Source organism: Chrysemys picta, chromosome 8 (genome assembly GCF_011386835.1).
Source record: "Chrysemys picta bellii isolate R12L10 chromosome 8, ASM1138683v2, whole genome shotgun sequence".
Taxonomy (NCBI): Eukaryota; Metazoa; Chordata; order Testudines; family Emydidae; genus Chrysemys; species Chrysemys picta.
The window spans coordinates 81,417,459-81,423,763 of NC_088798.1; the positions used below are offsets into that span (position 1 = coordinate 81,417,459).

Here is a 6,305-nt window from a genome sequence, read left to right on the forward strand (position 1 = left end):
AGATTCTATAGGTTTTTAAGTAATTTCTATAGGACCCTTTTGACTTAATATCTGTTTAGTTCTATATATCTTTTTCCATAAGGAAATCTATTTTCAGCTGTTTGAGTTTCACCAACTCATTAAATCAGAAACAAGACCTAGCACACATAAGTGTCCATGTGTCCATGTCTTCTGTTAATAGAGATAGAGCAGAGTGGCAAAGTTTGGGTCTTTCATTAAACTTCCCCAAAGTTCTGGGTGTTTGAAATTAGGGTTTTGGATCACACCCATCTCTGTTTAGTATAGCTAAATATTCACCTGATAATATTCTGAGCTTGTCACCAAACTATATTAAACGGAATCCTTCAATCTTGCATGTGAGGAGGAGGGAATCAGAGTCTACATTTTTGCGCCCCCCCATTGTGGCTTTGTGCATGTAGTCCACTCTGGTGTGGAAGGGTTTAAAGCAAGCCAGAGAGGCTGCGCAGAGCCCCAACCTATCCTGGAAGGGCTTATTGGGAGCCAATCAAGTAGAGGCTTGAAAGCAGCCTATCAGGGCCAGGCTGGGCCCTATAAGAAGGCTGCAGGGCAGAGAGGAATGGAGTCTGTCCCTGGGGGGCAAAGGGAAAAGAACTGGCTCTTAGAGAAGTACCTAAGACAGAGCAGTGCTGGGCAGGATCAGTAGAGGCTGGGAGAGCTCTAGGATGACGACTGCCAAACTGGGGCCCTGATACAAAGGGGCAGAGAAGGTGCTTGGGACTACGGAGAAGTGGCCCAGGGAAATAGGCAGTAGAGGAGAGTTGGAAGAGGGCAATAAGAGGCTGCCGCTAGAGGGTCCCTGGGTCGAGGTCCAGAGTAGCAAGTGGGCCTGGTCCCTCTCCCCCTTCCTTTTCCCTCCACTTGCCAGTGATGAGAGTGGCTAAGCCAGACTGCAGTTTGCCCTGAGGAAGGGGCTAGACTGAGGACTGCAGTGAGCCACTGAGGTGAGTGATAGAACCAGAAGCTGCCAGTCCCCTGGAAAGTGGGGAGAGCCAGCAGAGTAGGCACAGCCAGAGGGCAGTGTCCAGAAGCAGACGCCGTGGTCTGGGAGTGACTTGGGTCTGACTGTGAGGACGATGGAGACAGAGAGAGTAATGATGGCTGCAACACCACTAGCAAAAGCGCACAGCTGAAAGAGTTAATTCACAAATCAACCAGCAGGAGGAGCTGCTGTGGTGAGTCTGTGCCCTGTTACAGTGCAATACATGCTGAATGTCATTAACTTTCTGTAATGAACAGTAGTGCTTGTCTTGTTCAGATTTATTAATTACATCATTTTTGTTATACAGCCATCTATTTTATTACCATAAAGTTATACTCTACACAACAGGTTCAAATAATTGCATTTGCTGTGCAAAAACAAGAGCATATAGCAAGAGGGGCAGCACTGTGTTTTGACCAATTTTATGTACTAAATCTCTTTTTTTATTAATAAACATTTAAAACACTAAAACTTGCTTGTACAGAACAGTAGACAAAACATCTATGCAGAAGTCAAAGGGCCCAGGCCAGGAAAAAAGCACATGAATCTGGACAGAGAAGGTTGCACATGTTAAGTTTCTCTGTAATTCCCATTAGGTTCTGCACAGCAAGCTTTCTGTGTATTACAGCAGAGTAAGAATTGGGGCAGCTGGCATGCACCATTCATTCTTCAACAGAACAAGTTTGGGCACTGTTTTTCTGGCTTGTGTGTATACACAAGTGAGCCAAAATTTGAATATCCAAGAGGGGTGTTCTCATTTACTTTAAAACTGGAAGGTGTGTGGAAAACACAGTACGTAACTGTGGGAAGAGAAAGAACATAAGAAGGGCTGTATTGGGCCAGAAAAAAGGTCCATCCAGCCCAGTATCCTGTCTACCAACAGTGGCCAATGCCAGGTGCCCCAGAGGGAGTGAACCTAACAGGTAACGATCAAGTGATCTCTGTCCTACCGTCCATCACCACCCTCTCACAAACAGAGGCTAGGGACACCATTCTTTACCCATCCTGGCTAATAGCCATTAATGGACTTAACCTCCATGAATTTATCGAGTTCTCTTTTAAACCCTGTTATAGTCCTAGCCTTCACAACCTCCTCAGGCAAGGAGTTCCACAAGTTGACAGTGTGCTGTGTGAAGAAGAACTTCCTTTTATTTGTTTTAAACCTGCTGCCCATTAATTTCATTTGGTGGCCCCTAGTTCTTATACAGTACTATGGGAACAAGTAAATAACTTTTCCTTATTCACTTTCTCCATATCACTCATGATTTTATATACCTCTATCATATCCCCACTTAGGCCTGGTCTACACTAGTCGGTTATTTTGGAATTAGCCGAGTTAATTAAAAAAAAAAAAAAAAAGATTCCGTCCACACGACCAAACCGTTTTTTTTTTCGATTTAAAGGGCTCTTTAATACGATTTCTGTACTCCACCTTGGCAAGTGCAGTAGTGCTTAAATCGAGGTCGCAATCCCAGGTTAAAGGACGCAATTCGACATTATTGGCCTCTGGGAACTATCTCAGAATGCTCCCTTGTGACCGCTCTGGACAACACTCTCAACTCCTATGCACTAACCAGGTGGGCAGGAAAAGCCCTGGAAACTTTTGAATTTCATTTCCTGTTTGGTCACCATCAGCACAGGTAACCATCAGCACAGGCGACCACGCACAGTCCACCATCACAAGAGATCATGCAGTCCCAGATTTGCAGTCGAGCTCCAGCATGGTCCGAATGGGAGGTATTGGATCTCATCGCATGTTGGGGAGACGAATCAGTTATGGCAGAACTACGTTCCAAAAAAAGGAACGCAAATACATACGTTAAAGTCTCCAGGGCCAAGACAGAAAGAGACTACTCCAGGGACACAGAGCAGTGTCGTACAAAAATCAAGGAGCTCAGGCAAGCGTATCAAAAAACCAGGGAGATGAACGGGCGCTCTGGGTCACAGCCCCGTACACTATGCTTCTACCATGAGCTGCATGCAATTATGGGCGGTGACGCCACGACTACCCCACCACTGTCCGTGGACACCTCCAAGGGGGGAGTTGCACAGAATGAGGAGGATGAGTTATTGGAGGACAAGAGGAGGAGGAGGACAGTGCACAGGCGGCAAGTGGGGAATTCATTTTCCCCCCTTCAGCCAGGAACTATTCTTAACGCTGGAGCCAATAGCCCCTCCCCCTCCCCTCCGACTCCCAAAACAGGCTCCCGGACCATGACCCTGGAGAAGGTACTTCTGATGAGTGAGAGCCTGATCGGAGCCACACGGTGGGGAGCAGGGGGGAACCCAGCCGCGCTGGGCTGTTCGTGTTTAATTTAAAGGGCTCATCCCTGCTCAGAGCCTCATCGGAGTCATGCGGTGGGTTTCCCGGGAGGGGGGAGGGTGTTGTGTGAAGTGATCATCCTAGACAGCCCGCAGGCCCTCCTTTTATATGGCAAACCCACCAGGCATTGCTTGCTATGGGAAAGGGGGCCCGGCAGTTTGAAAGCATTGAAATGAATGCAGGAGATGCAGAACCCCATGTGCCCCTAGGGCTTACTATGGCTGCCTGCAAGCTGAATTCTGTTGCCTGGCTGTGTGTGAGGGCTTATTCACACCAAAGTGGCAGGCACTTCAGTATAAGAGGCAAAATGCTAACTTGTACAGAAAGAACATGTGCTGTGTACTATGAATTGCCTGTTTCACTGAGAAAGAGTGTCCCCTTTGTTCTCTGAAATGTATCTTTTAAAATACCACCCTCCCTTTTTCTCCTCCCGCAGGTGCAAATGTTTCAACGCTGCCCCTATCTACTCCGTCCCAGAGGCTGGTCCAGATTAAAAGGCGGAAAAAACGAACTCGGGACGACATGTTCGCTGAGTTCATGCAGTCCTCCCACACTGATAGGGACCAGCTGAATGCGTGGAGGCAAACAATTGTGGAGTCCCATAAAGCATTACAGGAACACGAAGAGAGGAGGGACGCACACGATGAGAGCAGACAGGATGTTATGGTCAAGCTCATGGGGGAGCAAACTGACATGCTGCACTGTATGGTGGATCTAACGCGGGAAAGGCAGCAAGACCACAGACTGTGGCTGCAGCCCCTGTATAACCGCCCTCCCTCTTCCCCAAGTTCCATAGCCTCCTCAACCAGACGCCCAAGAACACGAGGGAGGAGGCTACAGGGACCCACACACTCAACCCCAGAGGATCGCCCAAGCAGCAGAAAGCTGGCATATGTGAACTTTTGATTTGGTTTCTGGACTTGTCCTTCCCTCCTCCTCCACCGCCCTAACCCAATACCCCCTACATCTCCCGGTCTACCTTCTGATTTCTCTCAATGTGTTGTGCAACAAATAATAAAGAACGGTTTTTAAACAACTGTGACTTTATTTCCTTTCATATATATAGGGGGCAGGTAACTTCAAGAGAAACAAACACAACTGTCACACCGTACCCTGGCCAGTCATGAAACTGGCTTTCAAAGCTTCTCTGATGCGCAGCGCGCTCTGCTGCGCTCTTCTAATCGCCCTGTTGTCTGGCTGTGCGAAATTGGCTGCCAGGCGAGTTGCCTCAACCTCCCACACCGCCATAAACATCTTCCCCCTTACCCTTAGTCTCACAGATATTGTGGAGCACACAACAAGCAGCAATGACAATTGGAATATTGGTTGTGCTGAGATCTAACAGAGTCAATAAACTGCGCCAGCACACTTTCAAACGTCCAAAAGCACATTCTACCACCATTCTGCACTTGCTCAGCCTATAGTTGAATTGCTCCTTACTACTCTCCAGGGTGCCTGTGTATGGCTTCATGAGCCATGGCATTAAGGGGTAAGCTGGGTCCCCAGGGATAACTATAGGCATTTCAACATCCACAACAGTAATTTTCTGGTCTGGGAAGTAAGTCCCTTCCTGCAGCTGTTCAAACAGACCAGAGTTCCTGAAGATGCAAGTGTCATGCACCTTTCCCGGCCATCCCACATTGATGTTGGTGAAACGACCCTTGTGATCCACCAGTGCTTGCAGCACCATGGAAAAGTATCCCTTGCGGTTTATGTACTGGCTGCCCTGGTGTGCCAGGGCCAAGATAGGGATATGCATTCCGTCTATTGCCCCGCCGCAGTTAGGGAACCCCAGCGCATTAAAGCCATCCACAATGGTCTGCACATTTCCTAAAGTCACTATCCTTGATAGCAGCTGGTCAATGATTGCGTTGGCTACTTGCAGCACAGCAGCCCCCACAGTAGATTTGCCCACTCCAAACTAATTCCCGACTGACCGGTAGCTGTCGGGCGTTGCAAGCTTCCACAGTTCTATGGCCACTCGCTTCTCAACTGTGAGGGCTGCTCTCATTTTGGTGTCTTTGCATTTCAGGGTAGGGGACAGCAAGTCACAAAGTTCCACGAAAGTGGCCCTATGCAAGTTTCGCAGCCACTGGGAATCATCCCAGACCTGCAATACTATGCGGTCCCACCAGTCTGTGCTTGTTTCCCGGGCCCAGAATCGGCATTCCACAGCATGAGCCTGGCCCAACGCCACTATGATCTCCCAATCGCCACATGCCGTGCTTCTAGGAACATCTGTGTCCATGTCCTCATCAGTATAGTAATCGCGCTGTCATCGCTGCCTCGCCTGGTTTTGCAGGTACTGCACATACGGCTGGATAATGCACAAGGTATTTACAATGGTCAGAACTGCAGTGGAGATCTGAGCGGGCTTCATACTTGTTGCGCTATGGCACCTGCACAGGTAATCCTGGAAAAAGGGCGCGAAACGTAGGAGAGCTGTTCGGTTCAAGATGGCTGATAAAAGGCAGGAAATGGTTGTCTTCTGTAGCTTTCACGGAGGCGGGAAGCTCGCTAGAGCTGCAAGAGCGGGAGAGCAGAGTTTGTGGCGGAAGCTGTGTGGCTCAGTTCACGATGGCCAAAAAACGGTGAGAAATGGTTGCCTTCTGTAGCTTCCACGAGAGCCCAGGACCGCCAACATGGAGAAATTTGCTAGCGCTGCAAGAGCGGGAGAGCAGAGTTTGTGGTGGAAGCTGTGCGGCTCAGTTCACCATGGCCAAAAAACGGCCGGAAATGGTTGCCTTCTGTAGCTTCCCCGGGAGCCCAGGACCGACAACATGGAGAAATTTGCTAGCGCTGCAAGAGCAGGAGAGCAGAGTTTGCGGTGGAAGCTATGCTGCTCAGTTCACGGTGGCCGAAAAAAGGTGGGAAATGGTTAGATAAAAGAGTAGATAGAAAGATGAGAGGACATGCGAGGTGGATTCATACTACCAGGAGACAGGTGGTGCACCGTACTGCACTGTCTGCTAGCAGTATGGC

At 48.9% G+C, this 6,305-nt stretch overlaps 1 long non-coding RNA gene across 1 annotated transcript; it reads left to right on the forward strand.

Annotated features, from left to right (window-relative positions):
* Positions 1-533: 533 nt before the first annotated feature.
* On the forward strand, positions 534-4,359 carry LOC135973153 (uncharacterized). The gene is made up of 2 exons (XR_010589856.1): positions 534-1,193; positions 3,760-4,359. It is a non-coding gene; the product is annotated as an uncharacterized LOC135973153 (long non-coding RNA).
* Positions 4,360-6,305: the final 1,946 nt, after the last annotated feature.